Source organism: Gorilla gorilla, chromosome 21, assembly GCF_029281585.2.
Source record: "Gorilla gorilla gorilla isolate KB3781 chromosome 21, NHGRI_mGorGor1-v2.1_pri, whole genome shotgun sequence".
In the NCBI taxonomy this organism is placed as follows: Eukaryota; Metazoa; Chordata; class Mammalia; order Primates; family Hominidae; genus Gorilla; species Gorilla gorilla.
Window position 1 is genome coordinate 39,139,715 of NC_073245.2, and position 24,473 is coordinate 39,164,187.

Here is a 24,473-nt window from a genome sequence, read left to right on the forward strand (position 1 = left end):
TTTGGACCTCTTTGAGGATTTCTTTGGAAACGGGATTTCTGCATCTAACGCTAGACTGACGAATTCTCAGTAACTTCTTTGGGCTGCGTGTGTTCAACTCACAGAGTTCAACCTTCCTTTAGACAGAGCAGATTAGAAACACACTTTTTGTGAAATTTGCAAGTGGAGATTTCAAGCACTTTGGGGCCAACGGTAGAAAAGGAAATATCTTCGTATAGAAACTAGAGAGAATCATTCTCAGCAACCACTTTGGGATGTGTGCGTTCCACTCACAGAGTTTAACCTTTCTTTTCATAGAGCGGTTTGGAAACACTCTGTTTGTTAAGTCTGCAAGTGGATATTTGGACCTCTTTGAGGATTTCGTTGGAAACGGGATTTCTGCATCTAACGCTAGAGAGAAGAATTCTCAGTAACTACTTTAGGCTGCGTGTGTTCAACTCACAGAGTTGAACCTTCCTTTAGACAGAGCAGATTTGAAACCCTCTGTTTGTGGCATTTGCCAGTGGAGATTTCAAGCGCTTTTGGGCCAACGTTAGAAAAGGAAATATCTTCGTATAAAAACTAGAGAGAATCATTTTCAGCAACCACTTTGGGATGTGTGCGTTCCACTCACAGAGTTTAACCTTTCTTTTCATAGAGCGGTTTGGAAACACTCTGTTTGTAAAGTCTGCAATGGATATTTGGACCTCTTTGAAGATTTCGTTGGAAACGGGATTTCGGCATCTAACGCTAGACAGAAGAATTCTCAGTAACTTCTTTAGGCTGCGTGTGTTCAACTCACAGAGTTGAACCTTCCTTTAGACAGAGCAGATTTGAAACCCTCTTTTTGTGGAACTTGGAAGTGGAGATTTCATGCGCTTTGGCGACAACGGTAGAAAAGGAAATATCTTCGTATAAAAACTAGAGAAAATAATTCACAGCAACCACTATCGGATGTGTGCGTTCCACTCACAGAGTTTAACCTTTCTTTTCATAGAGCACTTTGGAAACACTCTGTTTGTAATGTCTGCAAGTGGATATTTGGACCTCTTTGAGGATTTCTTTGGAAACGGGATTTCTGCATCTAACGCTAGACGGACGAATTCTCAGTAACTTCTTTGGGCTGCGTGTGTTCAACTCACAGAGTTCAACCTTCCTTTAGACAGAGCAGATTAGAAACACACTTTTTGTGAAATTTGCAAGTGGAGATTTCAAGCGCTTTTGGGCCAACGGTAGAAAAGGAAATATCTTCGTATAAAAACTAGAGAGAATCATTTTCAGCAACCACTTTGGGATGTGTGCGTTCCACTCACAGAGTTTAACCTTTCTTTTCATAGAGCAGTTTGGAAACACTCTGTTTGTAAAGTCTGCAATGGATATTTGGACCTCTTTGAAGATTTCGTTGGAAACGGGATTTCGGCATCTAACGCTAGACAGAAGAATTCTCAGTAACTTCTTTAGGCTGCGTGTGTTCAACTCACAGAGTTGAACCTTCCTTTAGACAGAGCAGATTTGAAACCCTCTTTTTGTGGAATTTGCAAGTGGAGATTTCAAGCGCTTTTGCGCCAATGGTAGAAAAGGAAATAGCTTCGTATAAAAACTAGAGAGAATCATTCTCAGCAACCACTTTGGGATGTGTGCGTTCCACTCACAGAGTTTAACCTATTTTTTCATAGAGCAGTTAGAAAACACTCTGTTTGTAATGTCTGCAATTGGATATTTGGACCTCTTTGAGGATTTCGTTGGAAACGGGATTTCGGCATCTAACGCTAGACAGAAGAATTCTCAGTAACTTCTTTGGGCTGTGTGTGTTCAACTTACAGAGTTGAACCTGCCTTTAGAGAGAGCAGATTTGAAACCCTCTTTTTGTGGAATTTGCAAGTGGAGATTTCAAGAGCTTTGGGGACAAAGTTAGAAAAGGAAATATCTTCGTGTAGAAACAAGAGAGAATCATTCTCAGCAACCACTTTGGGATGTGTGTGTCCCACTCACAGAGTTTAACCTTTCTTTTCATAGAGCGGTTTGGAAACACTCTGTTTGTAAAGTCTGCAAGTGGATATTTGGACCTCTTTGAGGATTTCGTTGGAAACGGGATTTCTGCATCTAACGCTAGACAGAAGAATTCTCAGTAACTTCTTTGGGCTGCGTGTGTTCAACTCACAGAGTTGAACCTTCCTTTAGACAGAGCAGATTTGAATCCCTCTTTTTGTGGAATTTGCAAGTGGAGATTTCAAGCGCTTTGGGGCCAACGGTAGAAAAGGAAATATCTTCGTATGAAACCGGGAGAGAATCATTCTCAGCAACCACTTTGGGATGTGTGCGTTCCACTCACAGAGTTTAACCTTTCTTTTCATAGAGCACTTTGGAAACACTCTGTTTGTAATGTCTGCAAGTGGATATTTGGACCTCTTTGAGGATTTCTTTGGAAACGGGATTTCTGCATCTAACGCTAGACTGACGAATTCTCAGTAACTTTTTGGGCTGCGTGTGTTCAACTCACAGAGTTCAACCTTCCTTTAGACAGAGCAGATTAGAAACACACTTTTTGTGAAATTTGCAAGTGGAGATTTCAAGCACTTTGGGGCCAACGGTAGAAAAGGAAATATCTTCGTATAGAAACTAGAGAGAATCATTCTCAGCAACCACTTTGGGATGTGTGCGTTCCACTCACAGAGTTTAACCTTTCTTTTCATAGAGCGGTTTGGAAACACTCTGTTTGTTAAGTCTGCAAGTGGATATTTGGACCTCTTTGAGGATTTCGTTGGAAACGGGATTTCTGCATCTAACGCTAGAGAGAAGAATTCTCAGTAACTACTTTAGGCTGCGTGTGTTCAACTCACAGAGTTGAACCTTCCTTTAGACAGAGCAGATTTGAAACCCTCTGTTTGTGGCATTTGCCAGTGGAGATTTCAAGCGCTTTTGGGCCAACGGTAGAAAAGGAAATATCTTCGTATAAAAACTAGAGAGAATCATTTTCAGCAACCACTTTGGGATGTGTGCGTTCCACTCACAGAGTTTAACCTTTCTTTTCATAGAGCGGTTTGGAAACACTCTGTTTGTAAAGTCTGCAATGGATATTTGGACCTCTTTGAAGATTTCGTTGGAAACGGGATTTCGGCATCTAACGCTAGACAGAAGAATTCTCAGTAACTTCTTTAGGCTGCGTGTGTTCAACTCACAGAGTTGAACCTTCCTTTAGACAGAGCAGATTTGAAACCCTCTTTTTGTGGAACTTGGAAGTCGAGATTTCATGCGCTTTGGCGACAACGGTAGAAAAGGAAATATCTTCGTATAAAAACTAGAGAGAATCATTCTCAGCAACCACTTTGGGATGTGTGCGTTCCACCCACAGAGTTTAACCTTTCTATTCATAGAGCACTTTGGAAACACTCTGTTTGTAAAGTCTGCAAGTGGATATTTAGACCTCTTTGAGGATTTCGTTGGAAACGGGATTTCTCCACCTAACGCTAGACAGAAGAATTCTCAGTAACTTCTTTGGGCTGCTTGTGTTCAACTCACAGAGTTGAACCTTCCTTTAGACAGAGCAGATTTGAAACCCTCTTTTTGTGGAATTTGCAAGTGGAGATTTCAAGCGCTTTTGCGCCAATGGTAGAAAAGGAAATAGCTTCGTATAAAAACTAGAGAGAATCATTCTCAGCAACCACTTTGGGATGTGTGCGTTCCACTCACAGAGTTTAACCTATTTTTTCATAGAGCAGTTAGAAAACACTCTGTTTGTAATGTCTGCAATTGGATATTTGGACCTCTTTGAGGATTTCGTTGGAAACGGGATTTCGGCATCTAACGCTAGACAGAAGAATTCTCAGTAACTTCTTTGGGCTGCGTGTGTTCAACTTACAGAGTTGAACCTGCCTTTAGACAGAGCAGATTTGAAACCCTCTTTTTGTGGAATTTGCAAGTGGAGATTTCAAGAGCTTTGGGGACAAAGTTAGAAAAGGAAATATCTTCGTGTAGAAACAAGAGAGAATCATTCTCAGCAACCACTTTGGGATGTGTGTGTCCCACTCACAGAGTTTAACCTTTCTTTTCATAGAGCGGTTTGGAAACACTCTGTTTGTAAAGTCTGCAAGTGGATATTTGGACCTCTTTGAGGATTTCGTTGGAAACGGGATTTCTGCATCTAACGCTAGACAGAAGAATTCTCAGTAACTTCTTTGGGCTGCGTGTGTTCAACTCACAGAGTTGAACCTTCCTTTAGACAGAGCAGATTTGAAACCCTCTTTTTGTGGAATTTGCAAGTGGAGATTTCAAGCGCTTTGGGGCCAACGGTAGAAAAGGAAATATCTTCGTATAAAAAGTGGAGAGAATCATTCTCAGCAACCACTTTGGGATGTGTGCGTTCCACTCACAGAGTTTAATCTTTCTTTTCATAGAGCACTTTGGAAACACTCTGTTTGTAAAGTCTGCAAGTGGATATTTGGACCTCTTTGAGGATTTCGTTGGAAACCTGATTTCTGCATCTAACGCTAGACAGAACAATTCTCAGTAACTTCTTTAGGCTGCGTGTGTTGAAATCACAGAGTTGAACCTTCCTTTACACAGAGCAGATTGAAACCCTCTTTTTGTGGAATTTGCCAGTGGAGATTTCAAGCGCTTTGGGGCCAACGGTAGAAAAGGGAGTATCTTCGTATAAAAACAAGAGAGAATCATTTTCAGCAACCACTTTGGGATGTGTGCGTTCCACTCACAGAGTTTAAACTTTCTTTTCATTGAGCGGTTTGGAAACACTCTGTTTGTAAAGTCTGCAATTGGATATTTGGACCTCTTTGAGGATTTCGTTGGAAACGGGATTTCGGCATCTAACGCTAGACAGAAGAATTCTCAGTAACTTCCTTGGGCTGAGTGTGTTCAACTCACAGAGTTGAACCTTCCTTTAGGCAGAGCAGATTTGAAACCCTCGTTTTGTGGAATTTGGAAGTGGAGATTTCATACGCTTTGACGCCAACGGTAGAAAAGGAAATATCTTCGTATAAACACTAGAGAGAATCATTCTCAGCAACAACTTTATGATGTGTGCGTTCCACCCACAGAGTTTAACCTTTCTTTTCAAAGAGCACTTTGGAAACACTCTGTTTGTAAAGTCTGCAAGTGGATATTTAGACCTCTTTGAGGATTTCGTTGGAAACTGGATTTCGACATCTAACGCTAGACAGAAGAATTCTCAGTAACTTCTTTGGGCTGCGTATGTTCAACTCACAGAGTTGAACCTGCCTTTAGACAGAGCAGATTTGAAACCCTCTTTTTGTGGAATTTGCAAGTGGAGATTTGAAGCGCTTTAGGGCCAACGGTAGAAAAGGAAATATCTTCGTATAAAAACAAGAGAGAATCATTCTCGGCAACCACTTTGGGATGTGTGCATTCCACTCACAGAGTTTAACCTTTCTTTTCATAGAGCGGTTTGGAAACACACTGTTTGTAAAGTCTGCAAGTAGATATTTGGACCTCTTTGAGGATTTCGTTTGAAACGGGATTTCTGCATCTAACGCTAGACAGAAGAATTCTCAGTAACTTCTTTAGGCTGCGTGTGTTCAACTCACAGAGTTGAACCTTCCTTTAAACAGAGCAGATTTGAAACCCTCTTTTTGTGGAATTTGGAAGTGGAGATATCACGCGCTTTTGCGACAACGGTAGAAAAGGAAATATCTTCGTATAAAAACTAGAGAGAATCATTCTCAGCAACCACTTTGGGATGTGTGCGTTCCACCCACAGAGTTTAACCTTTCTTTTCATAGAGCGGTTTGGAAACACTCTGTTTGAAAATCTGCAAGTGGATATTTAGACCTCTTTGAAGATTTCGTTGGAAACGGGATTTCTGCATCTAATGCTAGACAGAAGTATTCTCAGTAACTTGTTTGGGCTGCATGTGTTCAACTCACAGAGTTGAACCTTCCTTTAGACAGAGCAGATTTGAAACCCTCTTTTTGTGGAATTTGCAAGTGGAGATTTCAAGCGCTTTTGCGCCAATGGTAGAAAAGGAAATAGCTTCGTATAAAAACTAGAGAGAATCATTCTCAGCAACCACTTTGGGATGTGTGCGTTCCACTCACAGAGTTTAACCTTTTTTTTCATAGAGCAGTTTGGAAACACTCTGTTTGTAAAGTCTGCAGGTGGATATTTGGACCTCTTTCAGGATTTCGTTGGAAACGGGATTTCGGCATCTAACGCTAGACAGAAGAATTCTCAGTAACTTCTTTGGGCTGCGTGTGTTCAACTCACAGAGTTGAACCTTCCTTTAGACAGAGCAGATTTGAAAACCTCCTTTTGTGGAATTTGCAAGTGGAGATTTCAAGCGCTTTGGGGCCAACGGTAGAAAAGGAAATAACTTCGTATAAAAAATGGAGAGAATCATTTTCAGCAACCACTTTGGGATGTGTGCGTTCCACTCACAGAGTTTAATCTTTCTTTTCATAGAGCACTTTGGAAACACTCTGTTTGTAATGTCTGCAAGTGGATATTTGGACCTCTTTGAGGATTTCGTTGGAAACGGGATTTCTGCATCTAACGCTAGACACAACAATTCTCAGTAACTTCTTTAGGCTGCGTGTGTTCAAATCACAGAGTTGAACCTTCCTTTACACAGAGCAGATTGAAACCCTCTTTTTGTGGAATTTGCCAGTGGAGATTTCAAGCGCTTTGGGGCCAACGGTAGAAAAGGGAGTATCTTCGTATAAAAACAAGAGAGAATCATTTTCAGCAAGCACTTTGGGATGTGTGCGTTCCACTCACAGAGTTTAACCTTTCTTTTCATTGAGCGGTTTGGAAACACTCTGTTTGTAAAGTCTGCAATTGGATATTTGGACCTCTTTGAGGATTTCGTTGGAAACGGGATTTCGGCATCTAACGCTAGACAGAAGAATTCTCAGTAACTTCCTTGGGCTGCGTGTGTTCAACTCACAGAGTTGAACCTTCCTTTAGGCAGAGCAGATTTGAAACCCTCGTTTTGTGGAATTTGGAAGTGGAGATTTCATACGCTTTGACGCCAACGGTAGAAAAGGAAATATCTTCGTATAAACACTAGAGAGAATCATTTTCAGCAACAACTTTGTGATGTGTGCGTTCCACCCACAGAGTTTAACCTTTCTTTTCAAAGAGCACTTTGGAAACACTCTGTTTGTAAAGTCTGCAAGTGGATATTTAGACCTCTTTGAGGATTTCTTTGGAAACTGGATTTCGACATCTAACGCTAGACAGAAGAATTCTCAGTAACTTCTTTGGTCTGCGTGTGTTCAACTCACAGAGTTGAACCTGCCTTTAGACAGAGCAGATTTGAAACCCTCTTTTTGTGGAATTTGCAAGTGGAGATTTGAAGCGCTTTAGGGCCAACGGTAGAAAAGGAAATATCTTCGTATAAAAACAAGAGAGAATCATTCTCGGCAACCACTTTGGGATGTGTGCGTTCCACTCACAGAGTTTAACCTTTCTTTTCATAGAGCGGTTTGGAAACACACTGTTTGTAAAGTCTGCAAGTAGATATTTGGACCTCTTTGAGGATTTCGTTTGAAACGGGATTTCTGCATCTAACGCTAGACAGAAGAATTCTCAGTAACTTCTTTAGGCTGCGTGTGTTCAACTCACAGAGTTGAACCTTCCTTTAAACAGAGCAGATTTGAAACCCTCTTTTTGTGGAATTTGGAAGTGGAGATATCACGCGCTTTTGACACAACGGTAGAAAAGGAAATATCTTCGTATAAAAACTAGAGAGAATAATTCTCAGCAACCACTTTGGGATGTGTGCGTTCCACCCACAGAGTTTAACCTTTCTTTTCATAGAGCGGTTTGGAAACACTCTGTTTGAAAATCTGCAAGTGGATATTTAGACCTCTTTGAAGATTTCGTTGGAAACGGGATTTCTGCATCTAATGCTAGACAGAAGTATTCTCAGTAACTTGTTTGGGCTGCATGTGTTCAACTCACAGAGTTGAACCTTCCTTTAGACAGAGCAGATTTGAAACCCTCTTTTTGTGGAATTTGCAAGTGGAGATTTCAAGCGCTTTTGCGCCAATGGTAGAAAAGGAAATAGCTTCGTATAAAAACTAGAGAGAATCATTCTCAGCAACCACTTTGGGATGTGTGCGTTCCACTCACAGAGTTTAACCTTTTTTTTCATAGAGCAGTTTGAAAACACTCTGTTTGTAATGTCTGCAATTGGATATTTGGACCTCTTTGAGGATTTCGTTGGAAACGGGATTTCGGCATCTATCGCTAGACAGAAGAATTCTCAGTAACTTCTTTAGGCTGCGTGTGTTCAACTCACAGAGTTGAACCTGCCTTTAGACAGAGCAGATTGGAAACCCTCTGTTTGTGGAATTTGCCAGTGGAGATTTCAAGCGCTTTTGGGCCAACGGTAGAAAAGGAAATATCTTCGTATAAAAACTAGAGAGAATCATTTTCAGCAACCACTTTGGGATGTGTGCGTTCCACTCACAGAGTTTAACCTTTCTTTTCATAGAGCAGTTTGGAAACACTCTGTTTGTAAAGTCTGCAGGTGGATATTTGGACCTCTTTCAGGATTTCGTTGGAAACGGGATTTCGGCATCTAACGCTAGACAGAAGAATTCTCAGTAACTTCTTTGGGCTGCGTGTGTTCAACTCACAGAGTTGAACCTTCCTTTAGACAGAGCAGATTTGAAAACCTCCTTTTGTGGAATTTGCAAGTGGAGATTTCAAGCGCTTTGGGGCCAATGGTAGAAAAGGAAATATCTTCATATAAAAACTAGAGAGAATCATTCTCAGCAACCACTTTGGGATGTGTGCGTTCCACTCACAGAGTTTAACCTTTCTTTTCATAGAGCACTTTGGAAACACTCTGTTTGTAAACTCTGCAAGTGGATATTTGGACCTCTTTGAGGATTTCTTTGGAAACGGGATTTCTGCATCTAACGCTAGACGGACGAATTCTCAGTAACTTCTTTGGGCTGCGTGTGTTCAACTCACAGAGTTCAACCTTCCTTTAGACAGAGCAGATTAGAAACACACTTTTTGTGAAATTTGCAGGTGGAGATTTCAAGGACTTTGGGGCCAACGGTAGAAAAGGAAATATATTCGTATAAAAACTAGAGAGAATCATTCTCAGCAACCACTTTGGGATGTGTGTGTCCCACTGACAGAGTTTAACCTTTCTTTTCATAGAGCGGTTTGGAAACACTCTGTTTGTAAAGTCTGCAAGTGGATATTTGGACCTCTTTGAGGATTTCGTTGGAAACGGGATTTCTGCATCTAACGCTAGACAGAAGAATTCTCAGTAACTTCTTTGGGCTGCGTGTGTTCAACTCACAGAGTTGAGCCTTCCTTTAGACAGAGCAGATTTGAAACCCTCTTTTTGTGGAATTTGCAAGTGGAGATTTCAAGCGCTTTGGGGCCAACGGTAGAAAAGGAAATAACTTCGTATAAAAAATGGAGAGAATCATTTTCAGCAACCACTTTGGGATGTGTGCGTTCCACTCACAGAGTTTAATCTTTCTTTTCATAGAGCACTTTGGAAACACTCTGTTTGTAAAGTCTGCAAGTGGATATTTGGACCTCTTTGAGGATTTCGTTGGAAACGGGATTTCTGCATCTAACGCTAGACACAACAATTCTCAGTAACTTCTTTAGGCTGCGTGTGTTCAAATCACAGAGTTGAACCTTCCTTTACACAGAGCAGATTGAAACCCTCTTTTTGTGGAATTTGCCAGTGGAGATTTCAAGCGCTTTGGGGCCAATGGTAGAAAAGGGAATATCTTCGTATAAAAACAAGAGAGAATCATTTTCAGCAACCACTTTGTTATGTGTGCGTTCCACTCACAGTGTTTAACCTTTCTTTTCATAGAGCAGTTTGGAAACACTCTGTTTGTAAAGTCTGCAAGTGGATATTTGGACCTCTTTGAGGGTTTCGTTGGAAACGGGATTTCGGCATCTAACGCTAGACAGAAGAATTCTCAGTAACTTCTTTGGGCTGCGTGTGTTCAACTCACAGAGTTGAACCTTCCTTTAGACAGAGCAGATTTGAAAACCTCCTTTTGTGGAATTTGCAAGTGGAGATTTCAACCTCTTTGGCGACAACAGTAGAAAAGGAATTATCTTCGTATAAAAACTAGAGAGAATAATTCTCAGCAACCACTTTGGGATGTGTGCGTTCTACCCACAGAGTTTAACCTTTCTTTTCATAGAGCGGTTTGCAAACACTCTGTTTGAAAATCTGCAAGTGGATATTTAGACCTCTTTGAGGATTTCGTTGGAAACGGGATTTCTGCATCTAATGCTAGACAGAAGTATTCTCAGTAACTTCTTTGGGCTGCATGTGTTCAACTCACAGAGTTGAACCTTCCTTTAGACAGAGCAGATTTGAAACCCTCTTTTTGTGGAATTTGCAAGTGGAGATTTGAAGCGCTTTGGGGCCATCGGTAGAAAAGGAAATATCTTCGTATAAAAACTAGAGAGAATCATTCTCAGCAACCACTTTGGGATGTGTGCGTTCCACTCACAGAGTTTAACCTTTTTTTTCATAGAGCTGTTTGAAAACACTCTGTTTGTAATGTCTGCAATTGGATATTTGGACCTCTTTGAGGATTTCGTTGGAAACGGGATTTTGGCATCTATCGCTAGACAGAAGAATTCTCAGTAACTTCTTTGGGCTGCGTGTGTTCAACTCACAGAGTTGAACCTGCCTTTAGACAGAGCAGATTTGAAACCCTCTGTTTGTGGAATTTGCCAGTGGAGATTTCAAGCGCTTTTGGGCCAACGGTAGAAAAGGAAATATCTTCGCATAAAAACTAGAGGGAATCATTTTCAGCAACCACTTTGGGATGTGTGCGTTCCACTCAAAGAGTTTAACCTTTCTTTTCATTGAGCAGTTTGGAAACACTCTGTTTGTAAAGTCTGCAGGTGGATATTTGGACCTCTTTGAGGATTTCGTTGGAAACGGGATTTCGGCATCTAACGCTAGACAGAAGAATTCTCAGTAACTTCTTTAGGCTGCGTGTGTTCAACTCACAGAGTTGAACCTTCCTTTAGACAGAGCAGATTTGAAAACCTCCTTTTGTGGAATTTGCAAGTGGAGATTTCAAGCGCTTTGGGGCCAACGGTAGAAAAGGAAATATCTTCATATAAAAACTAGAGAGAATCATTCTCAGCAACCACTTTGGGATGTGTGCGTTCCACTCACAGAGTTTAACCTTTCTTTTCATAGAGCACTTTGGAAACACTCTGTTTGTAAAGTCTGCAAGTGGATATTTGGACCTCTTGGAGGATTTCTTTGGAAACGGGATTTCTGCATCTAACGCTAGACGGACGAATTCTCAGTAACTTCTTTAGGCTGCGTGTGTTCAACTCACAGAGTTGAACCTTCCTTTAGACAGAGCACATTTGAGATCCTCCTATTGTGGAATTTGCAAGTGGAGATTTCAAGCGCTTTGGGGCCAACGGTAGAAAAGGAAATATCTTCATATAAAAACTAGAGAGAATCATTCTCAGCAACCACTTTGGGATGTGTGCGTTCCACTCACAGAGCTTAACCTTTCTTTTCATAGGGCGGTTTGGAAACACTCTGTTTGTAAAGTCTGCAAGTGGATATTTGGACCTCTTTGAGGATTTCGTTGGAAACGGGATTTCTGCATCTAACGCTAGAAAGAAGAATTCTCAGGAACTTCTTTGGGCTGCGTGTGTTCAACTCAGAGTTGAACCTTCCTTTAGACAGAGCAGATTTGAAACCCACTTTATGTGAAATTTGCAAGTGGAGATTTCAAGCGCTTTTGGGCCAACGGTAGAAAAGGAAATATCTTCGTATAAAAACTAGAGAGAATCATTCTCAGCAACCACTTTGGGATGCGTGCGTTCCACTCACAGAGTTTAACCTTTCTTTTCATAGAGCGGTTTGGAAACACTCTGTTTGTAAAATCTGCAAGTGGATATTTGGACCTCTTTGATGATTTCGTTGGAAACGGGATTTCTGCATCTAACGCTAGAAAGAAGAATTCTCAGTAACTACTTTAGGCTGCGTGTGTTCAACTCACAGAGTTGAACCTTCCTTTAGACAGAGCAGATTTGAAATCCTCTGTTTGTGGAATTTACCAGTGGAGATTTCAAGCGCTTTTGGGCCAACGGTAGAAAAGGAAATATCTTCATATAAAAACTAGAGAAAATAATTCTCAGCAACCACTTTCGGATGTGTGCGTTCCACTCACAGACTTTAACCTTTCTTTTCATAGAGCACTTTGGAAACACTCTGTTTGTAATGTCTGCAAGTGGATATTTGGACCTCTTTGAGGATTTCTTTGGAAACGGGATTTCTGCATCTAACGCTAGACGGACGAATTCTCAGTAACTTCTTTGGGCTGCGTTTGTTCAACTCACAGAGTTCAACCTTCCTTTAGACAGAGCAGATTAGAAACACACTTTTTGTGAAATTTGCAAGTGGAGATTTCAAGCACTTTGGGGCCAACGGTAGAAAAGGAAATATCTTCGTATAAAAACTAGAGAGAATCATTCTCCGCAACCACTTTGGGATGTGTGCGTTCCACTCACAGAGTTTAACCTTTCTTTTCATAGAGCAGTTTGGAAACACTCTGTTTGTTAAGTCTGCAAGTGGATATTTGGACCTCTTTGAGGATTTCGTTGGAAACGGGATTTCTGCATCTAACGCTAGACAGAAGAATTCTCAGTAACTACTTTAGGCTGCGTGTGTTCAACTCACAGAGATGAACCTTCCTTTAGACAGAGCAGATTTGAAACCCTCTGTTTGTGGCATTTGCCAGTGGAGATTTCAAGCGCTTTTGGGCCAACGGTAGAAAAGGAAATATCTTCGTATAAAAACTAGAGAGAATCATTTTCAGCAACCACTTTGGGATGTGTGCGTTCCACTCACAGAGTTTAACCTTTCTTTTCATAGAGCGGTTTGGAAACACTCTGTTTGTAAAGTCTGCAATGGATAATTGGACCTCTTTGAAGATTTCGTTGGAAACGGGATTTAGGCATCTAACGCTAGACAGAAGAATTCTCAGTAACTTCTTTAGGCTGCGTGTGTTCAACTCACAGAGTTGAACCTTTCTTTAGAAAGAGCAGATTTGAAAACCTCCTTTTGTGGAATTTGCAAGTGGAGATTTCAAGCGCTTTGGGGCCAACGGTAGAAAAGGAAATATCTTCGTATAAAAACTAGAGAGAATCATTCTCAGCAACCACTTTGGGATGTGTGCGTTCCACTCACAGAGTTTAACCTTTCTTTTCATAGGGCGGTTTGGAAACAATCTGTTTGGAAAGTCTGCAAGTGGATATTTGGACCTCTTTGAGGATTTCGTTGGAAACGGGTTTTCTGCATCTAACGCTACACAGAAGAATTCTCAGGAACTACTTTAGGCTGCGTGTGTTCAACTCACAGAGTTGAACCTTCCTTTAGACAGAGCAGATTTGAAACCCTCTGTTTGTGGAATTTGCCAGTGGAGATTTCAAGCGCTTTTGGGCCAACGGTTGAAAAGGAAATATCTTCGTATAAAAACTAGAGAGAATCATTTTCAGCAACCACTTTGGGATGTGTGCGTTCCACGCACAGAGTTTAACCTTTCTTTTCATAGAGCACTTTGGAAACACTCTGTTTGTAAAGTCTGCAGGTGGATATTTGGACCTCTTTGAGGATTTCGTTGGAAACGGGATTTCGGCATCTAACGCTAGACAGAAGAATTCTCAGTAACTTCCTTGGGCTGCGTGTGTTCAACTCACAGAGTTGAACCTTCCTTTAGACAGAGCAGATTTGAAACCCTCGTTTTGTGGAATTTGGAAGTGGAGATTTCATACGCTTTGGCGCCAACGGTAGAAAAGGAAATATCTTCGTATAAACACTAGAGAGAATCATTCTCAGCAACAACTTTGTGATGTGTGCGTTCCACCCACAGAGTTTAACCTTTCTTTTCAAAGAGCACTTTGGAAACACTCTGTTTGTAAAGTCTGCAAGTGGATATTTAGACCTCTTTGAGGATTTCATTGGAAACGGGATTTCTCCACCTAACGCTAGACAGAAGAATTCTCAGTAACTTCTTTGGGCTGCGTGTGTTCAACTCACAGAGTAGAACCTTCCTTTAGACAGAGCAGATTTGAAACCCTCTTTTTGTGGAATTTGCAAGTGGAGATTTCAAGCGCTTTGGCGCCAATGGTAGAAAAGAAAATATCTTCGTATAAAAACTAGAGAGAATCATTCTCAGCAACCACTTTGGGATGTGTGCATTCCACTCACAGAGTTTAACCTTTCTTTTCATAGGGCGGTTTGGAAACACTCTGTTTGTAAAGTCTGCAAGTGGATATTTGGACCTCTTTGAGGATTTCGTTGGAAACGGGATTTCTGCATCTAACACTAGACAGAAGAATTCTCAGGAACTTCTTTGGGCTGCGTGTGTTCAACTCAGAGTTGAACCTTCCTTTAGACAGAGCAGATTTGAAACCCACTTTTGTGAAATTTGCAGGGGAGATTTCAAGCGCTTTTGGGCCAACGGTAGAAAAGGAAATATCTTCGTATAAAAACTAGAGAGAATCATTCTCAGCAACCACTTTGGGATGTGTGCGTTCCACTCACAGAGTTTAACCTTTCTTTTCATAGAGCAGTTTGGAAACACTCTGTTTGTAAAGTCTGCAAGTGAATATTTAGACCTCTTTGAGGATTTCGTTTGAAACGGGATTTCTGCATCTAACGCTAGACAGAAGAATTCTCAGTAACTTCTTTAGGCTGCGTGTGTTCAACTCACAGAGTTGAACCTTCCTTTAAACAGAGCAGATTTGAAACCCTCTTTTTGTGGAATTTGGAAGTGGAGATATCACGCGCTTTTGCGACAACGGTAGAAAAGGAAATATCTTCGTATAAAAACTAGAGAGAATCATTCTCAGCAACCACTTTGGGATGTGTGCGTTCCACCCACAGAGTTTAACCTTTCTTTTCATAGAGCGGTTTGGAAACACTCTGTTTGAAAATCTGCAAGTGGATATTTAGACCTCTTTGAAGATTTCGTTGGAAACGGGATTTCTGCATCTAATGCTAGACAGAAGTATTCTCAGTAACTTGTTTGGGCTGCATGTGTTCAACTCACAGAGTTGAACCTTCCTTTAGACAGAGCAGATTTGAAACCCTCTTTTTGTGGAATTTGCAAGTGGAGATTTCAAGCGCTTTTGCGCCAATGGTAGAAAAGGAAATAGCTTCGTATAAAAACTAGAGAGAATCATTCTCAGCAACCACTTTGGGATGTGTGCGTTCCACTCACAGAGTTTAACCTTTTTTTTCATAGAGCAGTTTGGAAACACTCTGTTTGTAAAGTCTGCAGGTGGATATTTGGACCTCTTTCAGGATTTCGTTGGAAACGGGATTTCGGCATCTAACGCTAGACAGAAGAATTCTCAGTAACTTCTTTGGGCTGCGTGTGTTCAACTCACAGAGTTGAACCTTCCTTTAGACAGAGCAGATTTGAAAACCTCCTTTTGTGGAATTTGCAAGTGGAGATTTCAAGCGCTTTGGGGCCAACGGTAGAAAAGGAAATAACTTCGTATAAAAAATGGAGAGAATCATTTTCAGCAACCACTTTGGGATGTGTGCGTTCCACTCACAGAGTTTAATCTTTCTTTTCATAGAGCACTTTGGAAACACTCTGTTTGTAAAGTCTGCAAGTGGATATTTGGACCTCTTTGAGGATTTCGTTGGAAACGGGATTTCTGCATCTAACGCTAGACACAACAATTCTCAGTAACTTCTTTAGGCTGCGTGTGTTCAAATCACAGAGTTGAACCTTCCTTTACACAGAGCAGATTGAAACCCTCTTTTTGTGGAATTTGCCAGTGGAGATTTCAAGCGCTTTGGGGCCAACGGTAGAAAAGGGAGTATCTTCGTATAAAAACAAGAGAGAATCATTTTCAGCAAGCACTTTGGGATGTGTGCGTTCCACTCACAGAGTTTAACCTTTCTTTTCATTGAGCGGTTTGGAAACACTCTGTTTGTAAAGTCTGCAATTGGATATTTGGACCTCTTTGAGGATTTCGTTGGAAACGGGATTTCGGCATCTAACGCTAGACAGAAGAATTCTCAGTAACTTCCTTGGGCTGCGTGTGTTCAACTCACAGAGTTGAACCTTCCTTTAGGCAGAGCAGATTTGAAACCCTCGTTTTGTGGAATTTGGAAGTGGAGATTTCATACGCTTTGACGCCAACGGTAGAAAAGGAAATATCTTCGTATAAACACTAGAGAGAATCATTTTCAGCAACAACTTTGTGATGTGTGCGTTCCACCCACAGAGTTTAACCTTTCTTTTCAAAGAGCACTTTGGAAACACTCTGTTTGTAAAGTCTGCAAGTGGATATTTAGACCTCTTTGAGGATTTCGTTGGAAACTGGATTTCGACATCTAACGCTAGACAGAAGAATTCTCAGTAACTTCTTTGGTCTGCGTGTGTTCAACTCACAGAGTTGAACCTGCCTTTAGACAGAGCAGATTTGAAACCCTCTTTTTGTGGAATTTGCAAGTGGAGATTTGAAGCGCTTTAGGGCCAACGGTAGAAAAGGAAATATCTTCGTATAAAAACAAGAGAGAATCATTCTCGGCAACCACTTTGGGATGTGTGCGTTCCACTCACAGAGTTTAACCTTTCTTTTCATAGAGCGGTTTGGAAACACACTGTTTGTAAAGTCTGCAAGTAGATATTTGGACCTCTTTGAGGATTTCGTTTGAAACGGGATTTCTGCATCTAACGCTAGACAGAAGAATTCTCAGTAACTTCTTTAGGCTGCGTGTGTTCAACTCACAGAGTTGAACCTTCCTTTAAACAGAGCAGATTTGAAACCCTCTTTTTGTGGAATTTGGAAGTGGAGATATCACGCGCTTTTGACACAACGGTAGAAAAGGAAATATCTTCGTATAAAAACTAGAGAGAATAATTCTCAGCAACCACTTTGGGATGTGTGCGTTCCACCCACAGAGTTTAACCTTTCTTTTCATAGAGCGGTTTGGAAACACTCTGTTTGAAAATCTGCAAGTGGATATTTAGACCTCTTTGAAGATTTCGTTGGAAACGGGATTTCTGCATCTAATGCTAGACAGAAGTATTCTCAGTAACTTGTTTGGGCTGCATGTGTTCAACTCACAGAGTTGAACCTTCCTTTAGACAGAGCAGATTTGAAACCCTCTTTTTGTGGAATTTGCAAGTGGAGATTTCAAGCGCTTTTGCGCCAATGGTAGAAAAGGAAATAGCTTCGTATAAAAACTAGAGAGAATCATTCTCAGCAACCACTTTGGGATGTGTGCGTTCCACTCACAGAGTTTAACCTTTTTTTTCATAGAGCAGTTTGAAAACACTCTGTTTGTAATGTCTGCAATTGGATATTTGGACCTCTTTGAGGATTTCGTTGGAAACGGGATTTCGGCATCTATCGCTAGACAGAAGAATTCTCAGTAACTTCTTTAGGCTGCGTGTGTTCAACTCACAGAGTTGAACCTGCCTTTAGACAGAGCAGATTGGAAACCCTCTGTTTGTGGAATTTGCCAGTGGAGATTTCAAGCGCTTTTGGGCCAACGGTAGAAAAGGAAATATCTTCGTATAAAAACTAGAGAGAATCATTTTCAGCAACCACTTTGGGATGTGTGCGTTCCACTCACAGAGTTTAACCTTTCTTTTCATAGAGCAGTTTGGAAACACTCTGTTTGTAAAGTCTGCAGGTGGATATTTGGACCTCTTTCAGGATTTCGTTGGAAACGGGATTTCGGCATCTAACGCTAGACAGAAGAATTCTCAGTAACTTCTTTGGGCTGCGTGTGTTCAACTCACAGAGTTGAACCTTCCTTTAGACAGAGCAGATTTGAAAACCTCCTTTTGTGGAATTTGCAAGTGGAGATTTCAAGCGCTTTGGGGCCAATGGTAGAAAAGGAAATATCTTCATATAAAAACTAGAGAGAATCATTCTCAGCAACCACTTTGGGATGTGTGCGTTCCACTCACAGAGTTTAACCTTTCTTTTCATAGAGCACTTTGGAAACACTCTGTTTGTAAACTCTGCAAGTGGATATTTGGACCTCTTTGAGGATTTCTTTGGAAACGGGATTTCTGCATCTAACGCTAGACGGACGAATTCTCAGTAACTTCTTTGGGCTGCGTGTGTTCAACTCACAGAGTTCAACCTTCCTTTAGACAGAGCAGATTAGAAACACACTTTTTGTGAAATTTGCAGGTGGAGATTTCAAGGACTTTGGGGCCAACGGTAGAAAAGGAAATATATTCGTATAAAAACTAGAGAGAATCATTCTCAGCAACCACTTTGGGATGTGTGTGTCCCACTGACAGAGTTTAACCTTTCTTTTCATAGAGCGGTTTGGAAACACTCTGTTTGTAAAGTCTGCAAGTGGATATTTGGACCTCTTTGAGGATTTCGTTGGAAACGGGATTTCTGCATCTAACGCTAGACAGAAGAATTCTCAGTAACTTCTTTGGGCTGCGTGTGTTCAACTCACAGAGTTGAGCCTTCCTTTAGACAGAGCAGATTTGAAACCCTCTTTTTGTGGAATTTGCAAGTGGAGATTTCAAGCGCTTTGGGGCCAACGGTAGAAAAGGAAATAACTTCGTATAAAAAATGGAGAGAATCATTTTCAGCAACCACTTTGGGATGTGTGCGTTCCACTCACAGAGTTTAATCTTTCTTTTCATAGAGCACTTTGGAAACACTCTGTTTGTAAAGTCTGCAAGTGGATATTTGGACCTCTTTGAGGATTTCGTTGGAAACGGGATTTCTGCATCTAACGCTAGACACAACAATTCTCAGTAACTTCTTTAGGCTGCGTGTGTTCAAATCACAGAGTTGAACCTTCCTTTACACAGAGCAGATTGAAACCCTCTTTTTGTGGAATTTGCCAGTGGAGATTTCAAGCGCTTTGGGGCCAATGGTAGAAAAGGGAATATCTTCGTATAAAAACAAGAGAGAATCATTTTCAGCAACCACTTTGTTATGTGTGCGTTCCACTCACAGTGTTTAACCTTTCTTTTCATAGAGCAGTTTGGAAACACTCTGTTTGTAAAGTCTGCAAGTGGATATTTGGACCTCTTTGAGGGTTTCGTTGGAAACGGGATTTCGGCATCTAACGCTAGACAGAAGAATTCTCAGTAACTTCTTTGGGCTGCGTGTGTTCAACTCACAGAGTTGAACCTTCCTTTAGACAGAGCAGATTTGAAAACCTCCTTTTGTGGAATTTGCAAGTGGAGATTTCAACCTCTTTGGCGACAACAGTAGAAAAGGAATTATCTTCGTATAAAAACTAGAGAGAATAATTCTCAGCAACCACTTTGGGATGTGTGCGTTCTACCCACAGAGTTTAACCTTTCTTTTCATAGAGCGGTTTGCAAACACTCTGTTTGAAAATCTGCAAGTGGATATTTAGACCTCTTTGAGGATTTCGTTGGAAACGGGATTTCTGCATCTAATGCTAGACAGAAGTATTCTCAGTAACTTCTTTGGGCTGCATGTGTTCAACTCACAGAGTTGAACCTTCCTTTAGACAGAGCAGATTTGAAACCCTCTTTTTGTGGAATTTGCAAGTGGAGATTTGAAGCGCTTTGGGGCCATCGGTAGAAAAGGAAATATCTTCGTATAAAAACTAGAGAGAATCATTCTCAGCAACCACTTTGGGATGTGTGCGTTCCACTCACAGAGTTTAACCTTTTTTTTCATAGAGCTGTTTGAAAACACTCTGTTTGTAATGTCTGCAATTGGATATTTGGACCTCTTTGAGGATTTCGTTGGAAACGGGATTTTGGCATCTATCGCTAGACAGAAGAATTCTCAGTAACTTCTTTGGGCTGCGTGTGTTCAACTCACAGAGTTGAACCTGCCTTTAGACAGAGCAGATTTGAAACCCTCTGTTTGTGGAATTTGCCAGTGGAGATTTCAAGCGCTTTTGGGCCAACGGTAGAAAAGGAAATATCTTCGCATAAAAACTAGAGGGAATCATTTTCAGCAACCACTTTGGGATGTGTGCGTTCCACTCAAAGAGTTTAACCTTTCTTTTCATTGAGCAGTTTGGAAACACTCTGTTTGTAAAGTCTGCAGGTGGATATTTGGACCTCTTTGAGGATTTCGTTGGAAACGGGATTTCGGCATCTAACGCTAGACAGAAGAATTCTCAGTAACTTCTTTAGGCTGCGTGTGTTCAACTCACAGAGTTGAACCTTCCTTTAGACAGAGCAGATTTGAAAACCTCCTTTTGTGGAATTTGCAAGTGGAGATTTCAAGCGCTTTGGGGCCAACGGTAGAAAAGGAAATATCTTCATATAAAAACTAGAGAGAATCATTCTCAGCAACCACTTTGGGATGTGTGCGTTCCACTCACAGAGTTTAACCTTTCTTTTCATAGAGCACTTTGGAAACACTCTGTTTGTAAAGTCTGCAAGTGGATATTTGGACCTCTTGGAGGATTTCTTTGGAAACGGGATTTCTGCATCTAACGCTAGACGGACGAATTCTCAGTAACTTCTTTAGGCTGCGTGTGTTCAACTCACAGAGTTGAACCTTCCTTTAGACAGAGCACATTTGAGATCCTCCTATTGTGGAATTTGCAAGTGGAGATTTCAAGCGCTTTGGGGCCAACGGTAGAAAAGGAAATATCTTCATATAAAAACTAGAGAGAATCATTCTCAGCAACCACTTTGGGATGTGTGCGTTCCACTCACAGAGCTTAACCTTTCTTTTCATAGGGCGGTTTGGAAACACTCTGTTTGTAAAGTCTGCAAGTGGATATTTGGACCTCTTTGAGGATTTCGTTGGAAACGGGATTTCTGCATCTAACGCTAGAAAGAAGAATTCTCAGGAACTTCTTTGGGCTGCGTGTGTTCAACTCAGAGTTGAACCTTCCTTTAGACAGAGCAGATTTGAAACCCACTTTATGTGAAATTTGCAAGTGGAGATTTCAAGCGCTTTTGGGCCAACGGTAGAAAAGGAAATATCTTCATATAAAAACTAGAGAGAATCATTCTCAGCAACCACTTTGGGATGCGTGCGTTCCACTCACAGAGTTTAACCTTTCTTTTCATAGAGCGGTTTGGAAACACTCTGTTTGTAAAGTCTGCAAGTGGATATTTGGACCTCTTTGATGATTTCGTTGGAAACGGGATTTCTGCATCTAACGCTAGAAAGAAGAATTCTCAGTAACTACTTTAGGCTGCGTGTGTTCAACTCACAGAGTTGAACCTTCCTTTAGACAGAGCAGATTTGAAATCCTCTGTTTGTGGAATTTACCAGTGGAGATTTCAAGCGCTTTTGGGCCAACGGTAGAAAAGGAAATATCTTCATATAAAAACTAGAGAAAATAATTCTCAGCAACCACTTTCGGATGTGTGCGTTCCACTCACAGACTTTAACCTTTCTTTTCATAGAGCACTTTGGAAACACTCTGTTTGTAATGTCTGCAAGTGGATATTTGGACCTCTTTGAGGATTTCTTTGGAAACGGGATTTCTGCATCTAACGCTAGACGGACGAATTCTCAGTAACTTCTTTGGGCTGCGTTTGTTCAACTCACAGAGTTCAACCTTCCTTTAGACAGAGCAGATTAGAAACACACTTTTTGTGAAATTTGCAAGTGGAGATTTCAAGCACTTTGGGGCCAACGGTAGAAAAGGAAATATCTTCGTATAAAAACTAGAGAGAATCATTCTCCGCAACCACTTTGGGATGTGTGCGTTCCACTCACAGAGTTTAACCTTTCTTTTCATAGAGCGGTTTGGAAACACTCTGTTTGTTAAGTCTGCAAGTGGATATTTGGACCTCTTTGAGGATTTCGTTGGAAACGGGATTTCTGCATCTAACGCTAGACAGAAGAATTCTCAGTAACTACTTTAGGCTGCGTGTGTTCAACTCACAGAGATGAACCTTCCTTTAGACAGAGCAGATTTGAAACCCTCTGTTTGTGGCATTTGCCAGTGGAGATTTCAAGCGCTTTTGGGCCAACGGTAGAAAAGGAAATATCTTCGTATAAAAACTAGAGAGAATCATTTTCAGCAACCACTTTGGGATGTGTGCGTTCCACTCACAGAGTTTAACCTTTCTTTTCATAGAGCGGTTTGGAAACACTCTGTTTGTAAAGTCTGCAATGGATAATTGGACCTCTTTGAAGATTTCGTTGGAAACGGGATTTAGGCATCTAACGCTAGACAGAAGAATTCTCAGTAACTTCTTTAGGCTGCGTGTGTTCAACTCACAGAGTTGAACCTTTCTTTAGAAAGAGCAGATTTGAAAACCTCCTTTTGTGGAATTTGCAAGTGGAGATTTCAAGCGCTTTGGGGCCAACGGTAGAAAAGGAAATATCTTCGTATAAAAACTAGAGAGAATCATTCTCAGCAACCACTTTGGGATGTGTGCGTTCCACTCACAGAGTTTAACCTTTCTTTTCATAGGGCGGTTTGGAAACAATCTGTTTGGAAAGTCTGCAAGTGGATATTTGGACCTCTTTGAGGATTTCGTTGGAAACGGGTTTTCTGCATCTAACGCTACACAGAAGAATTCTCAGGAACTACTTTAGGCTGCGTGTGTTCAACTCACAGAGTTGAACCTTCCTTTAGACAGAGCAGATTTGAAACCCTCTGTTTGTGGAATTTGCCAGTGGAGATTTCAAGCGCTTTTGGGCCAACGGTTGAAAAGGAAATATCTTCGTATAAAAACTAGAGAGAATCATTTTCAGCAACCACTTTGGGATGTGTGCGTTCCACGCACAGAGTTTAACCTTTCTTTTCATAGAGCAGTTTGGAAACACTCTGTTTGTAAAGTCTGCAGGTGGATATTTGGACCTCTTTGAGGATTTCGTTGGAAACGGGATTTCGGCATCTAACGCTAGACAGAAGAATTCTCAGTAACTTCCTTGGGCTGCGTGTGTTCAACTCACAGAGTTGAACCTTCCTTTAGACAGAGCAGATTTGAAACCCTCGTTTTGTGGAATTTGGAAGTGGAGATTTCATACGCTTTGGCGCCAACGGTAGAAAAGGAAATATCTTCGTATAAACACTAGAGAGAATCATTCTCAGCAACAACTTTGTGATGTGTGCGTTCCACCCACAGAGTTTAACCTTTCTTTTCAAAGAGCACTTTGGAAACACTCTGTTTGTAAAGTCTGCAAGTGGATATTTAGACCTCTTTGAGGATTTCATTGGAAACGGGATTTCTCCACCTAACGCTAGACAGAAGAATTCTCAGTAACTTCTTTGGGCTGCGTGTGTTCAACTCACAGAGTAGAACCTTCCTTTAGACAGAGCAGATTTGAAACCCTCTTTTTGTGGAATTTGCAAGTGGAGATTTCAAGCGCTTTGGCGCCAATGGTAGAAAAGAAAATATCTTCGTATAAAAACTAGAGAGAATCATTCTCAGCAACCACTTTGGGATGTGTGCATTCCACTCACAGAGTTTAACCTTTCTTTTCATAGGGCGGTTTGGAAACACTCTGTTTGTAAAGTCTGCAAGTGGATATTTGGACCTCTTTGAGGATTTCGTTGGAAACGGGATTTCTGCATCTAACACTAGACAGAAGAATTCTCAGGAACTTCTTTGGGCTGCGTGTGTTCAACTCAGAGTTGAACCTTCCTTTAGACAGAGCAGATTTGAAACCCACTTTTGTGAAATTTGCAGGGGAGATTTCAAGCGCTTTTGGTCCAACGGTAGAAAAGGAAATATCTTCGTATAAAAACTAGAGAGAATCATTCTCAGCAACCACTTTGGGATGTGTGCGTTCCACTCACAGAGTTTAACCTTTCTTTTCATAGAGCAGTTTGGAAACACTCTGTTTGTAAAGTCTGCAAGTGAATATTTAGACCTCTTTGAGGATTTCGTTGGAAACGGGATTACTGCATCTAACGCTAGACAGAAGAATTCTCAGTAACTTCTTTAGGCTGAGTGAGTTCAACTCACAGAGTTGAACCTTCCTTTAGACACAGCAGATTTGAAACCCTCTTTTTGTGGAATCTGCAAGAGAAGATTTCTAGCGTTTTGGCGCCAACGGTAGAAAAGGAAATATCTTCGTATAAAAACTAGAGAGAATCATTCTCAGCAACCACTTTGGGATGTGTGCGTTCCACTCACAGAGTTTAACCTTTCTTTTCATAGAGCAGTTTGGAAACACTCTGTTTGTAAACCCTGCAAGTGGATATTTGGACCTCTTTGTGGATTTCGTTGGAAACGGGATTTCTGCATCTAACGCTAGACAGAAGAATTCTCAGTAACTTCTTTGGGCTGCGTGTGTTCAACTCACAGAGTTGAACCTTCCTTTAGACACAGCAGATTTGAAACCCTCTTTTTGTGGAATTTGCAAGTGGAGATTTCAAGCGCTTTGGCGCCAACGGTAGAAAAGGAAATATCTTCGTATGAAACCTAGAGAGAATCATTCTCAGCAACCACTTTGGGATGTGTGCGTTCCACTCACAGAGTTTAACCTTTCTTTTCATATAGCACTTTGGAAACACTCTGTTTGTAAAGTCTGCAAGTGGATATTTGGACCTCTTTGAGGATTTC